At 46.2% G+C, this 21,908-nt stretch overlaps 1 non-coding gene across 1 annotated transcript; it reads left to right on the top strand.

Annotated features, from left to right (window-relative positions):
• The first annotated feature begins 20,685 nt into the window (after positions 1-20,685).
• On the top strand, positions 20,686-20,767 carry trnal-uaa (transfer RNA leucine (anticodon UAA)). The gene has a single exon. It is a non-coding gene; the product is annotated as a tRNA-Leu (tRNA).
• Positions 20,768-21,908: the final 1,141 nt, after the last annotated feature.

Genomic DNA, 21,908 nt, shown 5'->3' with positions numbered 1-21,908 from the left:
TCCAGAACGCTGATAGCGGTGGGGAGGGAAATATATCCTTGGTGTTGGGGTCCGTTTGGAGGTGGCAGAAATGACGAAGGATGATCCGATGTTACTGGAGGTTGGTGGGGTGGTAGGTGAGGACTAGTGGGGTTCTGTCCTGGTGGCGATTGGAGGGGCCGGGTTCAAGGGCGGAGGAGCGGGAAGTGGAGGAGATGCGGTGCAGAGCATCGTCAATCACGTCTGAGGGGAAATTGCGGTGTTTGAAGAAGGAGGCCAGTGCTTTGTTCGGTATTGGAATTGGTCCTCCTGGGAGCAGATGCGGTGAAGGCGAAGGAATTGGGAATATAATCCCACCTTTTCCTCCACGACATTGATGACTGTATCGGCTCTACCTCGTGCTCCCAGGAGGAGATTGAACAGTTCATCTACTTTACGAACACCTTCCACCCGGACCTCAAATTTACCTGGAGAGTCTCAGACTCCTCCCTCCCCTTCTGAGACCTCTCCATCTCTATCTCGGATGACCGACTCAACACGGACGTATACACTAAACCGACTGACTCCCACAGCGACCTAGATTACACCTCTTCCCTCCCTGCCCCCTGTAAAAACGCCATCCTACGTATCATTCCAGCTCCAACTCTGACATGTCCCTGGCGAGGAGGAAAATTACTCAACTATATCCAGTCCCTGCATAGGAGAATAATTACAATCTGACCAATTACCACACCCTCAGTCCCATCTCGACAGTCAAATTGGTGGGAATACTTTTCGATAAAGCTGTCAAGTAGCACCGAAATAATCAGGTCAGTGTGGTTTCTGATAGGTCCCCATGTGGAGATGGTGCTGCAGTGGACATATCATTGGTTTACGAATCCAGTCCAGGCCAATGATCTGGCAGGTGTTGGAAGTTAAAAATAATTAATAAAATCTCGATACCTAAAATCTGCTGTCAGTAATAGTGTCCAATGTTGATTGTAAACATCGGTCTCCTTCCCCAAGTGATCTCCCGTGCTTTCTTGGCCGAAAAGTGACTCCAGACACACAAACATGGTCTCTGAATCTGCCAAGTGAGACCCTCAATAGTATCAAACTGCTCTGAGGTCTTAAAGGATAAAACCTGACAGAACATCTAGCATCAACCTCGTTATCAGAAAAGGGAGTGAGAAACACAGTTCTGTCGACCCTTCCTAACATCTGAGAGCTTATGACAACATTTACAGAGCTTTCCCACAGACTGAACAGAAACATCGGGAGAGGGGGAGGTCATTCAGCACATTGAGCTTTCCCCATGCTATTTCATGGCCGAACATCTCCTCAAAGCAGTTTTCCCCACACAATGTTCATATCCCAAAATATGTTTAAAAATTATGAAATATAGTGCCTTCGGCCCATCAATATATAGGGAGTTCTCTGATAACACATGTTTATTAATCGCGATTTGACTGCAATGTGATTCGTGAACCATTTTCTAGAAAGTGAACTAACATCCCTGCTTCCAATCTGTCTCGCCCTGTCAGAGTTTTATATATCTCACTGAGATCTCCACTCATTTTCCTAAAGCCCATGCAATACAGGCCCAGTCGCCCCAAACACTGCTCCCACAACTAACTGTCATCCCAGAGATCAGTCTGTCATCCTTCACTGCACTCCCTCAATGTCAGGTTTGCCCTTTATTAGGTAAGGACACCAAAACTGCACACAATACAGCACAATGTTCGAGATGGGGCCCACCAAGTCCCTGTACAGTTGCAGTAAATGACCCTTACTCCTGCATTCTAAATCACTCTGAAATGAAGTTAAATAAACCATTTATCTTCCAACCTGCTTTCTGCTCCTGCAATATTGCTTTCAGTGACTAGTGTACAGGGAGATCCAGATTCTTTTCAATGTTACAGCTCCCTACTTGCTGGGTCTACGTACACTGAAAAACAGCGCGCCAATGCATTTCCCAGTATTGACTTCCGTGTTCAGAACTCACTGCCCTACATGGACTCGGAATGTTGCGCAGAAATAAACAAAAATGCAGCTTAAGTTCATTTATTTTTCAACAAATTTCAGCCAATCCTTTTCAAATGATAGCCTGCCATTCAATTGATCCCATCAATGTACACAACCTCTCATCTCTGCCATTGCTCTCCATCTGCCAGGTATTTGCCCAGTCACTCCACTTGTCTCAATCAATTTGGAGCCTTTTTTACATCCTCCTCATCCACTCACAAGCTGACATCGTTTAGAGCTGTCAGCAGTCTTGGGAATATTGCAATTGAGCCCCTCAACCAAAGATATGATGTGTATTTGGAATAGTTGGATGCCAAATCTCGATCCTTGTTATATCCTCCAAGCCTTCCATTCAAAAAACATGGTTTTATTCCTACTCACTGTTTCCTGCCAGCTCTCCCATTCTAAAACCATGACCATATATTAGCCCCAGTCCCATAGGATTCGAATTTGCACAATAGGCTTGGGGCTTTATCAAAAATCTTTCTGAAAATCCAATCGTATTGCGTTGATACCTTCTCCATAATTTTGCTAAAAGCCATTTTCCCAAACATGATTCCTATTTCATAAAACTCTGTAAAGAAGCTGGAGGAATGTACACCGGTCGATCGGACTGTGTCCCTCAAGAAAATTATGCTCGAGTGCTGCGTGTTTGACGCAGCAAACGTGTACTGCATGCAGGATTTCCCTTAGGCAGGCTATTTCGATATGACCGTCGGGAGCATGAAGCATTGCGAGCAGCTCCAGAAGGTGTTTAAAGAGAAGGAAGGGGGGTGGAATCTGTTCTCCATCTGGTGGGTGGTCGCGTTGTATGTGCTTCCTGCACAGAGGAGTAAGGTTGTTATAATTCATATGTACAACACCCACGTCCCAGCAGCTGATGTCCTGACCTTCCTGAGAAGATGTATCCAGGTCGAGGGAGAAAGCACTAATGTGGTTGACCATTTCGTGATCTTGACCAGCAAGCGGCAGGTCAGGGTAACCCTGAGGGTCGATGCCAGTGGGAACATCCTCCACCAACACTCCAGCTTTGCAATCAGAGGGAGCCGAGTTACATGATGGTCAGAGGGCAACCGAAAGTGTGCCAAAACTGCAGAAGGTCAGGAAACTTGGCGGCAGACTGTAAGGTGACTCTGTTGAAACTGCAAGCAGGAGGGTCACCCAACCAAGGAATGCAAAGAGGATAAGAACTGTAATTGTGCTGAGAGGCAGAACATATGTACAAGGCCTGCCCAAGATGAGCGGCCGCCACGTACTCTCAGATGGCCAGAGATGGACGGCAAAAGATCAGCAAGGCACCACAATTCAGCAAGGGAACGGTGTGTGGTGGAACCCAGAACGAAAGACAGGCTGGAGCATAGTAGGCCGCAGTCAGCTGAGATGTGCAGCATCCAATCCAAACTCCTACAGGTCAGGCAGAGGTAATGGAAGAGGAGGGAACCAAGGGGGGCGAGGAGTGGATTCCTGTAAAAAAAAGGAAGTGGAAAACTCTACAGGTCCCCAAAAACACCCAGCAAAGGGGAAACGACACCTGCAAGAGGAGGAAATGGGCAGCTCTTCGGATGTTGAGGACGGGTGTAAGGAGAGTCGTCACCACCAGAAGAAACAAAGCGCCGTGGGTAGAAAGGAGGGCAGCACCCCCCCCCCCAAACAGGAAAAGACGAACCCTCTTTGGGGACTGGTAAAGACCAACCCCCACCCAGTGAGAACCAGGAGGTATACACACCGCCCCACAGCCCCAGATAATTGGTTTCAGCGATCCTCTGACAGCCCCGTGGTCAGACAGAGACCTGGGTTGTGCGGACCCTCGGCCCAGCCTGATGACACCAGAGCGGGGAAATGTCCTCAGCGTGGAGTCGGAGAGCTACCTCAGCCCTGCAAGGGTCCAGCAGTTCGCTTACACCACAGGGATGCAGACAGCTACCCCAGAGAGGCACAACCAAGAGCAAATGGACACTGGTAACCTCATAAACTGTTAAAATGCGTATAAAATTGCCAGCATTAATGTGCATAGCATTAAATCTGCTATGCAATGTGTTTCTACGTTGGCCTTCTTAGCCAATGTGAAAGCCAATGTCCTGTTTCTGCAGGAGCGTGGGATACCACACCTCACTAGCTAGAGGAAATGGTAGAGCTTGTGGGCCCATGGGCCGTCGGTTTGGTTGGGGAGCAATGATAACAGCGCCTCCAGCCTGGGTATCCTGTTACGAGGAGGCAACTTCACTATCTCCGTGGTTAATCCTCGTCACCGACGTCATGGACAGGAATGCTACCCAGAGACTGATCAATGTGACGCCCCAGTGGGTAAGAGTGATCGATTGGCCGTCCTGCAACAGCTTCAACTTTGCTGTCTACGTCCAGGTCGGTCATTCTGACAGGAGATTTGAACGGTATCATTGATGCAGATGTACAATCCGGTGGCGGGGGGAGGTGGGGTAAGGGGGAGGGTGTGACAGTAAATTGGACGCCACTTCCAGACCCCTGATGGTAATGGTAAAAGATGTCAAGCTGCATGACGTCTTCAGCACCCCTGCAGACTGAGCACAGTATAGTTATACTTTTTCACGGGCAGACGGGTCTATGTGCTCAAGGATAGATTACTTGTTTGAGTCCCGAACATTCTTCATCAGATACAGCGACGTCAAGTAGGTGTTCTTCTCTGACCACTGCCTCCTGCTGGCTGACTGTCACCTACAGGACGAGAAGCAGTCTGGTAAGGGAACGTGGAAGCTGAACACAAATCTGTTGGCCCCAGGAAACATTGAGGAGCTCAAGAGGGACTACACAGGTTGGAGAAACATGAAGCTCCTCTTTGAGTCTCCAGCAGACTGGTGGGAAACAGTAAAAGGGAACATTAAGAGGTTCTTGATTCTCAAAGGTGTTCAGGATGCGATAGAGAGGCGGGCAAGACTGTCCCAACTCCAGGAAAGCATGCAAAACTTGCTCCTGCTGCAGACGATGAGGGTCAATGTCATGAACGATCTGGAGATGAAGGGCCAGCAAGACTCGCTCTTTACAACGGAGGCCTCTAAGAAAATCTTCCAGTCCAGGGTTCGCTCCATGCAATCGTGCTCAATTTTCTTCTTCCAGAAGGTGCACAAAGTAGGAAGAAGATTACTAACTCCATAAGGATCAGCAAATCCTTCTATGCCAGTCCATATGACTCGAGGCCAACCGACAGCGCTGCCTCCCAGTCGTTCCTGTCCTCTATCACCGAGGTCTTTGACGACAGAACACGGGAGAGGCTGAATCAGCCGTTATCTCTGGATGAGCTAACCAAGGAACACGAGTCCTTTGAAAAGAATAAAACTCCCGGAAGTGACGGCTTACTGGTTGTGCTCTATTCTGCTCTATGGGACTTGATTGGCAAGGAACTGCTGAAGGTGTATGTCAGTATGTTTCTGGCAGGTATTATAAGTGAATCCATGAGGAAAGGCATCATCACCCTCATCTACAAGCGGAAGGGGGAGGGAGGAAATCAGAAATTGGAGACCGATCTCACTATTGAATGCGGATTACAAAATCTTGTCAAAGTTCGTCGCCAACCGGGTCAGGTCTGCTCTGGGGTCGGTGATTCATCCTGACCAAACCTGTGCTGTACTGGACAGGATAATCGCTGAGAGTCTCGCAATCCTCAGGGATACGATCGGCTAAATGCAGGACAGGACGTTTAACACCTGCCTCTTCAGACTGGACCAGGAGAAAGCCTTTGATAGGATATTTCATACGTGTATGAGAGATATTCTATCCAAAATGGGCTTTGGTGAGGGAATCTACAATTGGATCAGACTGCTCTACACCAACATTGTCAGTGCAGTCTCAATCAATGGGTGGGAATCAGTTAGCTTCCCAGTAAGATCTGGAGTCAGGCAGGGCTGCCGTCTCTCTCCTGCCTTGTTTGTGTGCTGCATAGATCCGTTTGCGGAGTCCATCAGGAAGGATGCGAGCCTGAGAGCGGTGAATATTCGTGTTAGCAGGGGCCTCCAGGTTAAGGCCTCTCTCTATATGAATGATGTCGCCGTTTTCTGATGGGATCCTCTGTCCGTGCACAAACTCATGTGCATATGTGACCAGTTCAAACAGACCTTGGGGGCCAAGGTAAACCGAGGCAAGAGTGAGGCCATGCTCTTCAGGAACTGGACTGACCAATCCTCCATCCCCATCACCGTCAGGACTGACCACCTGAAGGTGCTGGGTATTTGTTTCGGCTTGGCTGGGGCGTGTGCCAATCTCGGGAGGAGCGCATCAGGAAACTGAGTAAGAAACTGGGCAGATGGAAGCAACGGTCGCTCTCCATCACGGGAAAAACTTGGTCGTCTGGTGTGAGACACTATCATTACTGTTATATGTGGCACAGGTCTGGCCTATTCACAGAACCTGTGCCTTCGCAGTCTCCCGGGACATCTTCCAATTTATATGGAGATCAAAGATGGACTCGACGTACAAAGATCCGGGCAACTGGGGAGAAAAACGCTCCCAATGTCACACTCACACTGATGGCAACCTTTGTGTGCGGCTGTGCGTTGCTCCCCGATACACAAAAAAGAAATGTCACTACGTACTGAGATTCGACCTGCCCCCGGTGTTGCAAAGGATGGGCCTGGTCTCGCAGCAAGTTGTTGGACCGTTCTGTATCACCTGTCCTTGGTGGAGAAATTTCTGAAGAATAACACCTTTGACCACAAGTCCATCAGGAAATGGTCAGCACATAGTGTCCTTGAGACCTGTCGGGAAAAGGAGAGGGTGGACCCTGTTGAGCGGTTCCCTGAGCAGACTGTCAAAGCCATTTGGCAGAATGCCTCATCGCCAGAACTTTCCAACAAATACCAAGACATGGCTTGTCTGGTGTTGAGAAGGTCTCTGCCTGTGAGATCCTTTATGCACGCCCAGTCTCTCAGCCGCACCACACGCTGCCCTCGAAGCGGGTGTGGAGGGGACAAGACTGTCAGACACCTCCTTCTGGAATGTGCATATGCAAAGGAAATCTGGAGAGGAATGCAATGGTGTTTGTTCAGGTTTGTTCTGAGCAGCACCGTGATGCAGGACTCCATCCTCTATGGTCTGTTTCCTGGGATGCACACTAAGACGATCATCAACTGTGCATGGAGGATCATCAACTTGGTCAAAGACGCTCTTTGTCTGTCTGAAACCTTTTGATATTCCAGCTGAAGGAGTTGCCCCCGAATGAGTGTTGCAGAATGGCACATTCTGAGGTCCAGGACTACGTATTGAGGGGTGCGCTGAATCTTTGGGCAGCTGCTGCCAAGACGCGGTGTGGAAAGACCACCATGCCATGTCTGTCCACCAAAGAAAAACAGGGGACCCACTCATTAAGTGGGTTCCGCTGGCAACTCAGTTAAATATATGGATGGTAAACGTACAGACTTCTATATGCGAAGGATTAATTCCGATCTCTGTGTGTAAAGAAATGCAATGTGCACATATGAATTGCATCATCAATTGTATAGATCAACAAAATATTTTATGAATAAAGTATGTTTTTGAAATAAAAATAAGTGTTTCCCTCCTTCCCTAACCATAACTAAATGTGGAGTGGTCGATTGACATGCTGTAATTAGCAGAGTAGGTAGTAATGCTTTGGTTTGAGAAGCTTCAGTAAGCAGCAGCTAAGCAAAATGTGCAGATAAGCTCAGATAAAGTCTCTTTAATGCTTGTCTGACAGCAGTCGAGATGGCAGTTAGGGAAGTCACATGTTCTACCTGCGGGATGTGGGTCCTCAGGGAGACTTCCACTGTTCCTGATGAATACACGTGTGTGGGAAGTGTTTGGGCACTGTAGCTGGCTGCTCTTGGGGTCATCTGAGATACTGAGAACTTCGTTTATAAGACCGTTAGTGAGGTGGTCACACCCAAATCCCTCCGTTAGCCTGTTTCTGCAATGACTGTCATATCACAGTACCATGTAAAGATCCATTTCCTGAGTTCATCTGCCTTCCTTGTCAGCCCTGTTGCCTTTAAATAAACGCTATTTATTCCAACACGCGTTCCTTGCTTCCTGTCGTGTTCCAGGCAGAGAGTAGCTGGGCGACCACTAGGAATGGCAAATGGAGTAGGCAGAGAGTGCAGGAATCGCCTGTGGCTATTCCACTTGAAAACAAATATACCATTCTAGATACTGATTTTGGGTTTGGGGAGTGGGTGGGTGTCGGGAAATGAACGTTCAAGGGAAAGCAGCAGCAGCCAGGTTGGTTGCAGTACAACTGGCTCTGGGGCACAGCGGGAAAGGGTAAAGTTAAACAGGGTCTTAGAGGTAGGCGAGTCGATTATTAGGGGGACAGATTGTAGATTCTGTGAACTCAAACGGGAATCCAGGATGGTGTGTTACATCTCAGGTGTCAGAGGACAGGATGTCTCCGAGTGGCTGCAGAACGTTCTCAAGGGGAGGCTGACCAGCCAGAAGTCATTGTGCACGTTGGCACAAATGACAGAGGTAGATATAGGAATGAGGTCCTACAGAGTGATTACAGAGAGCGAGAAGGAAAGTTAAAAAGCAGGACCTTGACGGTGGTAATCTTCTGATTACTTCCAGTGGCATGAGCTAGTGTAGGTAAAAATAGGCGGATATGGCAAATAAATATGTGGCTAAAGACTTGGTGCGGGACAGAGATTCAGATTTTTCGATCAAAGGGAATTTTTTGACAAAGGTGACCCGTTCAAGAGGGACAGTTTGCAAATGCACTAGACGGGGGACGAATATCTTCGCAGCTAGTTTTGTTAGTGCTACAAGGGAGAGTTGAAACGAGATTTGCATAGGGGGTGGGATCCTCAAGAGCAGGGAGGCAACTGCGATGCTGGAAAAAGATACAGGAATCGGGATTTGAAATGTGAAAAGTTAGGTCAAGCTGGAACAAGACGGGGAACAAGGAATGCCTGTTGGCTTAATTTCCATTTATTTAAATGCAAAAGGGCTGATCGGTAAGACTGATGATCTCCGGGTGTGCATATGTTCATGGGACTGAGATAGTATAGCTATTACAGAAATATGGCTGAGGGTCAGATAGGATTGACAGCTTAATGTACCTGGGTAAAATGCATTAGGAGGGACAGAAATGGTGGAAAGAGTGGTGGGGGACTTGTATTTCTGATGAAGGAGAGCATCACAAAGCATCAGAGATGAAATAACTAAAGGAACAATCAGGGTGTCTTTGTGGGTGGAATTAAGAAATAAGAAGGGGATGGTGACATTATTGTGCCCCCAAATAGTCAATAGTAATTACAGGAACAAAAATATGTACAGAGATTAGGGAGACTTGAAAGTACAATAGGGTTGTCATAATGGTAGTTTTAATTTTTATAACACAGATTGGGACTGCCAGAGCATTAAGGGATTTGATGATATTAAATTCATTAAGTGCGTCAGGAAAGTTTCCTCAAGCAGTATGTAGAGGATCCTAATCGGGAAGAGGCAAAATTTGACCTATTCTTAGGAAATAGTGCAGGACAGGTGAGTGAGGTGACGGTGGATTCGCAGTTTGAGACCTGTGACCATAGTTCTATTAATTTTAAAATAGTTACGTAGAAGAAAAAAAAACTGGTCCTCAGATTCAAGTTCTACATTGGGGCAAGGTGAATTTTGCCGGAATTGTACAGGAGCTTGCGGGGTTGACTAGATTCGTTTGTTTGCAGGCAAAGGGACCTCTGGCAAGTGGAAGCCTTTCAAAGTGAGACAGCTAGAATTCAAGATCTATATGTTCCTGTGAGGGTGAAAGGAAAGTTGACAGGAATGGGGAAACTTGAATGACAGGAGATATTGAGGCTTTGACCAGAAAAAAATGTGGACGTGTGGCTCAAGTCCAGGCAGGCGGGATCAGGGGAATCATTGGAGGTACACAGGGGATACTGGAGTTTAGTGAAGAAGGAAATCAGTAGGGCGATAAAGGGCCTTGACTGAGAAGATCAGGGTGAATCCAAAGAGGTTCATTTTGAATATTAAAGGGAAAAAAAACATTAACTGCAGAAAGAATAGGACCATCAAAGACCAAAGTGGACATGTATGTGTGGAACCATAAGAGATGGGCGATGTCTGTGTTTACCGTGGAAAAAAACATGAATACTTGGGAACTTGGGGAAGTTAGTGGTCGTATCTTAGGGAAAGTCCATAGCACAGTAGGTGAGGTTTTGAATGTACTGGAATGTTTGAAGCTGGATAAATCTCATTGTCCTTAACAGATTGATACAAGAAAACTGCAAGGAGCTAGAGAAAAAATTGATAGGCCCTGGCTGATAAATCTGATCATCATTAACCACAGCTGAGATCCCTGAAGACTTGAGGATAACAAATTTTGTATCTTATTCAAGAAGGACTGGAAAAGCAAATATCTAGAAACAATAGACCAGGAAGTTTAACATCTCTACGTTACTTGAGAAGATTATCAGGGATACGTTGGACATGCATTTGGAAAATTGAATTTGATTCGGAATAGTCAGCATGACTTTATGAGTGGAAGTTTGTACCTGACGAATTTGTTAAAGTTCTATGATGTCGTGCCCAGGAAAGTTGACGAGGTCTGGCCGGTACATGTCGAAACATGTTATGCTGTCAAAGCACAACAGGTCAGGCAGCATCGGAGAGGCAGGAAAATCGACGTTTTGGGCATCAGCCCATCATCAGAAATGTCCAAATCAGCGATTTTCCTGCCTCTCGGATGCTGCATGACCTGCTGAGTGTTTCCAGCACCACAATTTTCAACATCTACCGGCCAGGCCGAATCAACTTTCCTGGTTACGTCATCATAGAATATTAACTGATCTCCAGCATCTGCAGTGCTTACTTTCTCCAAGGGCAGTAGATTTAATCTATATGGATTTAAGTTACACCAGAACAGGATGGTCCTTTTCAGGCCTTGGACACATACACGGTAACAGGAGGAGGCCAGTCAGCCACTCGAGCCTGTAAAACTGTACCCAGAGTAGATCATGCAGTCTATTCAGCTACTTCAAGTTAGTAACACAGGAAATGTAAGAGGCCACCAAGTGACTGGACAATAGGAAGACTGGAAGAAGACGATCTCTGTATAGCCCCGCAAACCTGCCCTTCCTTTCAGTAAGGGCACAGCTGATCCGCTCTCAGCCACAATTTCTCTTTTATGCCCAATTCTTTGTAGCATTCAACTCCCTGATGTGTCAATTTTCGTTAACACCACGCCGTGCTCCAAGCATTTCAATGATGTAGCTCCCCCTAACTGTCTGGGATAGAGAGCCCCAAACATTCACTACCCTCTGAGAGAAGGAAACACTCTCCACACATATACCATGACTTATTGAAATGAACAATAGATATGAACACAGCGTCAGATTGACTGGCCCTGACATCACGGCGGTATTTGACTGAGCAAGGTGTCAAGGAGACTGAACAAAATTGAACTTAATGGGAATCAGTTGTAAACTCCCCATTGGCTGGATCATCCAGAACACAGTGTGACTGGTGGAGACCAATCCTCTCAATCCCTGGATATCTCTGTGGGTGAGCCTCAGGGAAACTTTCTCGGCACAAACAATTGCAGCTCGTTCATCAATGTCTTTCCCTCCGTCATACCTTCAGAGCTGGGGATGTTCAGTGAAGATCACACAATGTTCAGAACAATGTGTCACCTCCTCAGGAGCTAAAGTTTCAAAACCTGGACAACATTCAAGCTCATGCAGTAAAACTGTCCGGAACATTCATGCAACAGTGAGACCAGACCCTGCACATTTCTTCGTTAAAAAAACGAAGCTCATGCAGCATCTTAAGCTGCTTTCACGGAAATTTGACAGAGCCATTCAGCCCATCCAAACTATTGGATAAGTACAGACACGGTCCCTTTCGCTTTCTCCAGCCGATTACACTGGAAGCGATTAAAAAAAAATCGACAAATGTTGAAATGCGAAATAGCCAGGCAGAAGGCTGGAAGAACGCAACAAGCAAGGCAAAATCAGGAGGTGGAGAAGTTAACTGCTTGGGGATAAATATTCAGGACTGGAGTGGGGTAAGGGAGCTACAGATAAAGAGGCAGGATGAGGGAGGAGGAGACAGGGTGGTGAGGTGGGGATAGATGAACACAGGTTAAAGGGGTACCACTGGGTTGGACGATGGGAGAACTGAATCCAGCTGAATCTGAAAGAAGGGTAGCTAGAATGGAAGGAAGGAGAAGGAGGTGGGAATGGAGTTGGGGGATTGGAAGGCAGGTTATTTGAAATTGGAGAACTCAATGTTGTCTGACTTTCTGTGTTCTTCCATGCCCCTGCTTTCCTGCTATTACACAGGAAGATAATGAGCTCAGTCAGTACATCACGCTGGTACGCAGGAACCAAGGGTCGCCCAATAATGTCCGTGAACCTTTTTTCCCTGAGACCAGAAGGAGGACTTTCTGTCCCTCGAAACACTAATGCATAAAGAGAAGAAACTATTCAGCCCGTCCAGACTGTATAGGATGTCACTGATGCTCCAACATTGCAAAACAAATGAAGCAGAGACTGCACAGACAGACTGGCCGATGTTGTTCCTCCTGGCTCCATTGTTAATGGTGCACACGCGTTATATTAACGACACTATGATTTGCTAACAGTGAGGAGGGATTGCGGACAGTTTGTGCCAGGTCTCAAGGAGGCATCTCCCAGAAGGTAGGCTAGTGTCCTCCATGGAGGTCAGAAGTTGCTGGGAATGGCGAACTCTATCAGAGTGTGGCTGCTGACAGGTTTGTGAAAACATAACGTTTAGTGCAGGATCACACACCAACTGCTCATTGAGACAGTGACAGTTCATTCAGAGCCTGGAGCTCTCGCTTAGCCAACATAAGGTCCCACGCAGGTACGTATAATATCATAGAATCGTAGAGTCTAACATAACGGAGACAGGCCGTTCAGCCCAAACTGGTCCATGCTGACCTAAATCTTCATCCATGCTAACCCCATTTCCCTACACTTTACCCACATTCTTCTAATCGTTTTCTCCCTATATAGGCGGCACCTCTGGGCGGCTCTGTGGCACACTGGTTAGCACTGCTTCCTCACAGCACACGAGGCGGGTTCCGTTCCCGCCTCCAGCATATCTGTGTTTGGAGTTTGCACATCCTCTCCGTGACAGCGTGGGTTTCCTCCAGGTGCTCCGGTTTCCTCCCACAATCCAAAAACGTGCAGGTTATTTGAATTGGTCCTACTAAGTTGCCCAAGGTGCTAGGTACAGGGGAAAATGTAGGAGGATGGGTCTGGGTGGGTTGTGAGTCGGTGTGGACTTGTTGGGCCGAAGGGCCTGTTTCCACACTGTAAGTAATCAAATCTAAGTAAAATATTTGCCTATGGGAAAATACATACTTTATTTAACACTATCAATGTTTTGTTTTGAAAATAATGAGTTTTGGTCCATTACCCTCAAGGTTTAATGCAAACACTTTTTTTTTTCTTTTGTCGTGATACAGATTATTTCCTTCGCTGTTTTCTCATGATCCCATCATCACACGAATTATTCTGGTGAAACGCCTTTACACTGGCTCTCTGTGAAAAGGTGATCGTTCCTTATAAAGGAGAGATAATCTGTACACAGTGCCCCAAGTACCTTCTGAACAACACTCGAGCATGACAGGAAAGTATTTCACTCCAAATCTTGAATCGTTTTGCAATGAAGGACAGTATACAATTTACTGTGTTGATTATTTGCTGCCTAGTATGAACTCTGTTTGTGACTCCTGACCAAGGAACACAGCTCATTTTCGCCAACGGCCTTTCTGATTCTTTAACGTTACAATTAGTTCAAAATGAAGAAGGATGGTATGTTTTACCAAATCATTCTTTTGCCTTGCGAACAGCTGTGTTTCAAGTACAGCCACACAAACAGCAACACCACGATTGCCATTTGAGATGGTCAGAGATGCCAGGAAGGCGATGTCCTAACAGTAGTATCTCTAGTTTATTAATCCGGGGACCCGGGTGCTGACCCCACCCTGGATTCGAATCCCACCATGATAAAAGGTGGCATTTGAATTCAATAAAATCGAATGAAGCTATGAAACCATTGCCGATTATCAGAAAATCCTACCTGACACGTTAATGTTCTTCAGGGAATGAAATTTACCACATTCAGCTGGTCGGACTGACATGTGAATTCCACAATGTATTTGGCTCTGAATTGCCCATTGAAATAGCCAAACCAGCCGCTCAGTTACATTACTCACTACAAACATCAAAGAAATGAAACCGAACGAAACTAAGCACTGACTACTTACAGCCCACATACAGCAGTGGGTCAGGAAGGCAGCTCACCAACACTTCTCAAGGACAATGATGAAAGGGAATTAAATACTGGCCCAGCATCCCATTAATGAATAAAGGAGGATGATCACATTCAGGGAAGACAGACAAATTGACATAACTCACTTTAAACAGGAACCTTGATTTATACCCTACATGGGCATGATTTTCAGTAATATGGGAACAGGAGAAAAAATAAATAAGATTAACCTCGTTTTTTAATTTCCATTCCAGCTGATCATCTTCAATCCCGTTTTTTGCTTATTTTCTTTTATCTCTCGTTTCTCTGTCTATTCAACTCACTCCTTATCCCCTTCATCATAGACATCCCTGTCACCAGCATCAATCACCATATTTTCAAGCTGTGTTCATTTATGATGGTAGGTCAGCGGACTCGAAATGTCAATTCTATTTTGCCCTCGACCCACGGGTGCCAAATCTGAACAGTTACTGCGGCAGCTTCTCGTTCGTGTTTTCTTGTTTCTGATCTCTTGCATCATTCTTTGTTTTATATAAACTTCAATATTGTTATGACATGGGATGTCTGCATCGTTGGTAAGGGCAGAATTTATTGACTTCACTAAGTGTCCTTTACTGTGAGGTCATTCCTTCTGACAGTATAGAGCCAAGCACATTGTTGTGGGTCTGACGTCAGTCTTAAGACAGTCCAATAATAATGCTAGATTTCTTTACCAAAGGATATCAGTGCTATAGATAAAAGTATTGACGAAATGCTGGTGCTGTTATTGTAATATTAGTGAAATTATCGTTTATTTCCAATTCCTGTCATATGAATTTAAGTTTTGACATATCTAAGGTAAGATTTAAAACAGTGTATTTTGTGCAGTAACCTGGGCCTCTGAATTACATATCCACGGACATCACTTCTCTGTCACACCATCCCTGTCATGAATTTACTTTACAGAAAAGAATAAGATTGTGATGGACATATTTGTAATGGAAAGAGAGCGGCGGGAGCTGGGCGGAAGTTCAGACGGAGCGCAAAGCCGGTCGGGAAGGTAAGTGATTGTTATGAGAGTGGGTGTGTTCTAAACCCCAGGTCCTACAAAGTAGGGACTCCCTCCCTCCCTCCTCCTCTAACCTTAATTAAGAGTCCACAGAGTTGCCATAGGAAGAGGGTCTAAGGAAGTTTAGATCGAAGAGTGAGGCTTCAGCTCAGGAATCTTGATAAGGAGGTTGAGTAAAGAGATTACGCCACAGTTGAAGAGGGTGAAGACATGACTGCTCAGCTGGTTCAGTGCGCTACGTGTTTGATGTGGCAGGTCAACGACTCTGGTGTGTCTGGCTCGTATATGTGTGGAAAGTGTGTGCACATTCAGCAATTGACCGAGCATATTGCAGCACTGACGAAAGAACTCGAAGACCTTAGGCTCATCCGAGAGAACGAGATCTTTCTGGACAAGACATTCAGTGATGTTATTACACCAATCATGCCAGAAGAGAGCAGAAGAGTGCAGACGATGAGGAAGGCAGAGAGGAGACAGGTGCAAGAGACGCCGGGAGAAGTTCCTGTCAGGAACAAGTTGAAGCTTTTGGAAACAGTAGAGTCTGATGACACTGCCAGTTCGCAAGGCGGCTATGTTTGTCAATCAAAAGTTGCCGCAGAAGCAGAGCGGAAGAGTCGGACATCGCATAGAGCCATGGTAATAGGGGACTCCATCGTGAGAGGAACTGACCGGGGTTTTTGTGGCAGCAGATGGGATTTAAGGATGGTGTGTTGCCTTCCTGGTGCTAGAGTGAAAGACATCGCGGACAGAGTGCAGGACATCCTCAAGGACGAGGTTGAAGTGCCCGAGGTGGTGGTACACGTCGGCACAAATGATGTCGGGAAGAAGAGGAGGAACATACTACAGCGAGACTTCGCAGAACTAGGAAGAAGGCTAAAAGGCAGGACGTCCAAGGTGGTTATCTCCAGTTTGCTTCCAGTTCCTCGGGCTAGTGTGGCCAGAAACCGGGAGATAATGGACGTGAACGTGTGGTTGGGGAACTGGTGCAGGAAGCAAGGTTTCAAGTTCTTGGATCACTGGGGTATATTTTATGGAAACCATAAATTCTACAAGAGAGACGGCTTGCACCTTAATAGAACAGGGATCGGCATTCTGGCAGGCAGGTTTTCTGCTGCGACACCGCTACATTTAAACTAAGTAGCGGGGGGGAGGGGACAAGCTGGATGCTTAAAAAGGAAATTGAAGGGGTAGTTAGAACAAGAGAAGTCAAGAAAGACAACTGTATCAAGTAGGCAGAAAACTGGAAAAGGTATCATGCTGTAAAGTTGAGTGAAATAAGGGTTGAGGGGAAGGGTGAGAGCAGTAACAAATTAAAAATTCTATATATGAATGCACGAAGCATTAGACACAAGGTGGATGAGCTTGAGGCTCTTTTGGAAATTGGCAGATACGATATTGTGGGGATAACTGAGACGTGGCTTCATGGGGACAGTGCCTGGGAAATGAATATTCAAGGCTACACGTGTTATCGTAAGGATAGACTGACGGGCAGAGGGGGTGGGGTGGCCTTGTTGGTAAGGGAAGATATTCAGTCCCTTGCGCGGGCGGACCTAGAGTCAGGGGATGTAGAGTCAGTGTGGATAGGGCTTCGAAACACTAAGGGTAAAAAGACCCTCATGGGAGTCCCTACAGGCCCCCAAACAGTAGTCTGGATGTTGGAGGTAAGTTGAATCAGGAGCTGAAATTGGCTTGTCGCAAAGATGTTACTACAGTTGTTATGGGGGATTTTAACATGCAGGTAGACTGGGAGAATCAGGATGGTATCGGGCCTCAAGAAAGAGACTTTGTGGAGTGCCTCAGAGATGGCTTTTTAGAGCAGCTGGTGCTGGAGCCGACCAGGGATAAGGCGATTCTGGATCTGGTATTGTGTAACGAACCAGAATTGGTCAGTGACCTCGAAGTGAAGGAGCCATTGGGAAGTAGTGACCATAATACAATAAGCTTCAATCTGCAATTTGAGAGGGAGTGGGTACAATCTGAAGTGACAATATTTCAGTTGAATAAAGGGAAATATGGAGCTATGAGGGAGCAACTGGCCAAAGTTCAATACCTTAACAGGGAAGACCGTGGAGGAACAATAGCGGATATTTCTGTGTATAATGCAGAAGATGCAGGATCAGTTCATTCCTAAAAGGAAGAAAGATCCCAGGAGGAGACATGGGCGGCCGTGGCTGACAAGGGAAGTAAAGAAACATATAAGGTTAAAAGAGAAAAAGTAGAACTTAGCGAGGATAAGCGGGAAAACGGAGGACTGGGAAGCTTTTAAAGAACAACAGAGGATTAGTAAGAAGGAAATACGCAGAGAAAAAAATGAGGTACGAAGGTAAACTGGCCAAGAATATAAAGGAGGATAGTAAAAGCTTTTTTAGGTATGTCCAAGGCAAAAAAATAGTTAGGACAAAAATTGGGCCCTTGAAGACAGAAGCAGGGGAATATATAACTGGGAACGAAGAAATGGCAGAGGAATTAAATGGGTACTTCAGATCTGTGTTCACTGGGGAAGACACAAGCAATCTCCCTGAGGTAACAGTGGCTGAAGGACCTGAACTTAAAGGAATTTGTATTTGCCAGGATTTGGTGTTGGAGAGACTGTTAGGTCTGAAGGTTGATAAGTCTCCGGGACCTGATGGCCTGCATCCCAGGGTACTGAAGGAGGTGGCTCGGGAAATCGTGGATGTGCTGGTGATTATTTTCCAGAGTTCAATAGAATCGGGGTTGGTTCCTGAGGATTGGAGGGCGGCTAATGTTGTGCCACTTTTTAAGAAGGGTGGGCGGGAGAAAGCAGGAAATTATAGACCAGTTAGTCTGACCTCAGTGGTGGGAAAGATGCTGGAGTCTATTATAAAGGATGAAATTACGGCACATCTGGATAATAGTAACAGGATAGGACAGAGTCAGCATGGATTTATGAAGGGGAAATCATGCTTGACTAATCTTCTTGAATTTTTTGAGGATGTAACTCGGAAGATGGACGAGGGAGATCCAGTGGATGTAGTGTACCTGGACTTTCAGAAAGCTTTTGATAAAGTCCCACACAAGAGGTTAGTGAGTAAAATTAGGGCGCACGGGATTGGGGGCAAAGTACTAGATTGGATAGAGAATTGGTTGGCTAATAGGAAACAAAGGGTAGTGATTAACGGCTCCATTTCGGAATGGCAGGCAGTGACCAGTGGGGTACCACAGGGATCCGTGCTGGGACCGCAGCTTTTTACAATATATGTAAATGATATAGAAGATGGTATCAGCAATAACATTAGCAAATTTGCTGATGACACAAAGCTAGGTGGTAGGGTGAAATGTGATGAGGATGTTAGGGGATTACAGGGTGACCTGGACAAGTTAGGTGTGTGGGCAGATGCATGGCAGATGCAGTTTAATGTGGATAAATGTCTGTTTATCCACTTTGGTGGCAAGAACAGGAAGGCAGATTACTACCTCAATGGTATCAAATTAGGTAAAGGGGCTGTTCAGAGAGATCTGGGTGTTCTTGTCCACCAGTCAATGAAGGCAAGCATGCAGGTACAGCAGGTCGTGAAGAAGGCTAATAGCATGCTGGCCTTCATAACAAGAGGGATTGAGTATAGAAGCAAAGAGGTGCTTCTGCAGCTGTACAGGGCCCTGGTGAGACCACACCTGGAGTACTGTGTACAGTTCTGGTCTCCAAATTTGAGGAAAGACATTCTGGCTATTGAGGGAGTGCAGCGGAGGTTCACGAGGTCAATTCCTGGAATGGCAGGATTGCCTTACACGGAAAGACTGAAGCAACTGGGCTTGTGTCCCCTTGAGTTTAGAAGACTGAGAGGGGATCTGATTGAAACGTATAGGATTATGAAAGGACTGGACACTCTGGCAGGAGGGAACATATTTCCGTAGATGGGGGAGTGCCGAACCAGAGGACACAACTTAAAAATACGGGGTAGACCATTTAGGACAGAGATGAGGAGAAACTACTTCACCCAGAGAGTGGTGGCTGTGTGGAATGCTCTGCCCCAGAGGGCAGTGGAGGCCCAGTCTCTGGATTCTTTTAAGAAAGAATTGGATAGAGCTCTTAAAGATAGTGGAGTCAAGGGGTATGGAGATAAGGCTGGAACAGGATACTGATTAGGAATGATCAGCCATGATCATATTGAATGGCGGTGCAGGCTCGAAGGGCAGAATGGCCTACTCCTGCATCTATTGTCTATTGTCTATTCCAGACAATTTACGGTGGGCACCGTTTTCCCTGAAAGTGAGTGGGGATTGATATTTCATTGCTGATGTGAAACCAGATCCTACACTGAATCTGTTCGCTGGTTTTTGTTGCTGTGGTGAAACGGTGGGCAATCACGGTGTGAAACGTTGTTCTAGCTCTCTGGTTTCCTTCATTCCTGTCCTGGTCAGGGAGGCTGGGGATTGGTCCTCTCCATCAGATGGAGGGACCAGCGCATTGTTGACCCAATTTAATCAAGAATGGCATTGGTCATCTTCACTTCTCATGGTTCATTGTTGTTCTGTTTTGTTGTAAGTTACTTGAGCACTTTCTGGGACTTGACAATGCATTAAAGCTGCAGTAAGTTTGGAAGCACGGTTTGGAATTGTCTCGCTGCAGTACATGACATAGATGACGCGCACTCCCTCAAAGTCAGCATGCCAGTGTGTCTGGCAATGGGTCCGCCTTTTCTGTTATGCTTCTGTTCCACGCTAAGAGCTGTCAGTTTTTGGATTCGCTGGAGTGCTGAGGGGTTAACACAATTTGTGTGGTATTTTTCTTCAGGCCAAAATCCACCCTCCAGGAAAAATAGCCAAACGCTCTAATTGAGTAACAAACAGCACGCGTTTTTTAGCAAATGGTCTATTCAAGCTGGTGTCAGCTTCTGGAGCGTCTCAGAGTTGCCAAGCACGGAAACAGACCCTGCTATCTAACTTGCCACTGCTAAACAGATAACCGAAATTAATCTAACCAATATTTGCCAAATTTTGTCCCTTATCTCTCCGAATCCTTTCAGTTGTCTTTGAAATGTTGTGAGCGCACCAGTCTCTGACATTAAATATGACAATTCATTCTGTACACACGGAAATGGCTGTGTGTAAAACAACTGTCCCTCACATCCCCTTTAAATATTACTGTTCTCACATTTAACCAATGTTATCTCGCTTTGAACTCATGTGCCTTGTGAAAAAATACTCCCTGACTCTTTTCTCTGTCCGTCTGCCTCATGACTTTATAAAATTCTGTAAGGCCATTCCTCAGCCCTGAAGCTCCAGGGAAAACTGTCGAAGTCTATTCAGCTTCGTGCTATTGTCCAAACAGTGCAAACCTTGGAAACCCTTTCAAATACTTTCGAAATTGCACCACGTTCATTATTCAATGCGCGATCTGTTAGTGCCTGAAGTGAAGCGATGCTGAAACACTAGTAATGACAATTTTGACATTCTGTTTCTGTAATCTGTAAGGTTGCGTGGCCGAGTGGTGTCAGGCGCTGGATTTAAGCTCCAGTCTCTATCGAGTCGTGGGTTCGAATCCCACCGCTACCAAGATAACTGATGTTCTACTGCCCAGTTGAACATAAGCAGAAGCTGAGCACGCCCTGTGTGTTTGCAGCTGCTCCGGACTGACTCTGAAAACAGTGTGAGTCCTTGCTGTCGGACTCTCCTCAATCCCTCTGCTTTCGGAGATCTGCATGGCCAGTTTCTGTATCTCAAATAGTCAGCTCATTTGTCTGAAAGTTTGGTGGTTCGAGCCCGACCTTTGCACCGAGCCTCAATTATTTCAGTTCAATCATTGAGACCAACCATGTCCCGACACTGCAACCACGAGAACCCACCCGAGTCTGCAGCTGGATGTGGCCCCAATCTCTCCAAGGCCCCGCTGCCAACAGAAAGCGGCTACTGCAGCTTCAATCAGCGGCTTCCTGCTCAGCCCTGGGACACAGCACATGGAAAATCCTTCCCCAGGAACGGCTCTTCCCGTGTGAAAGGGACAACCATTCCACTTTAAATTGGACACGGCTTCAGAGGATTGTTCCTGTGCTTGGAACGTTTCATAAACAAAACTCCTGTCTCGCAAATAAGAAGTGGGAAAAGTTGTTGGCAGGGAGAATAGAGAAAGTGTTGACTGTGAGGACTCTGTCTCGTCAGCAGATAGGATTCCATCTTATGGGCAAGTGGAGACAGCTTTCACTCAGAAACCGAGGTGTGATCAAACACAGTCGGATCGACGTGTCCAAACCAACCCCTACACTGGGTTGCAATACTGCAAGTGGAGCAGAGAGCTGGATTTCTTTAAAGGAGGGAAAGGGCCCATCGTGAGGCTGGAACCTACGGCCCTGAGATGAAGCATCTTATGCTCTACCGACTAAAGTAGCTGGGCCTGGCTCACGATTGATGAGTGTGTGATTTCATACTGAGCATATTTCACCCGGCATTGCAATTTGCAAGGATCCAGTTCATTCCTCCCAATCACAAATGTCATCATTCACACTTTCCATTTCTCAGCTATTATTCCTTCAGAACATTATTATCTATTTAACACTTGTCTCTGGATTTAAGACTCAATATAAATATTTTCATATTTTTATCCTCATCTTTATGTCTCTGGAGTGATTCCCAGTCTCTCTGGCAGACGGTAAATCAATTGGGAAATTCCCGAAGGAAACCCAATCATTCCAGTTTCGAG

This window comes from Chiloscyllium punctatum, unplaced genomic scaffold (genome assembly GCF_047496795.1).
Source record: "Chiloscyllium punctatum isolate Juve2018m unplaced genomic scaffold, sChiPun1.3 scaffold_123, whole genome shotgun sequence".
Lineage (NCBI taxonomy): Eukaryota > Metazoa > Chordata > Chondrichthyes > Orectolobiformes > Hemiscylliidae > Chiloscyllium > Chiloscyllium punctatum.
This window is presented reverse-complemented; position numbering and strand designations above follow the sequence as displayed.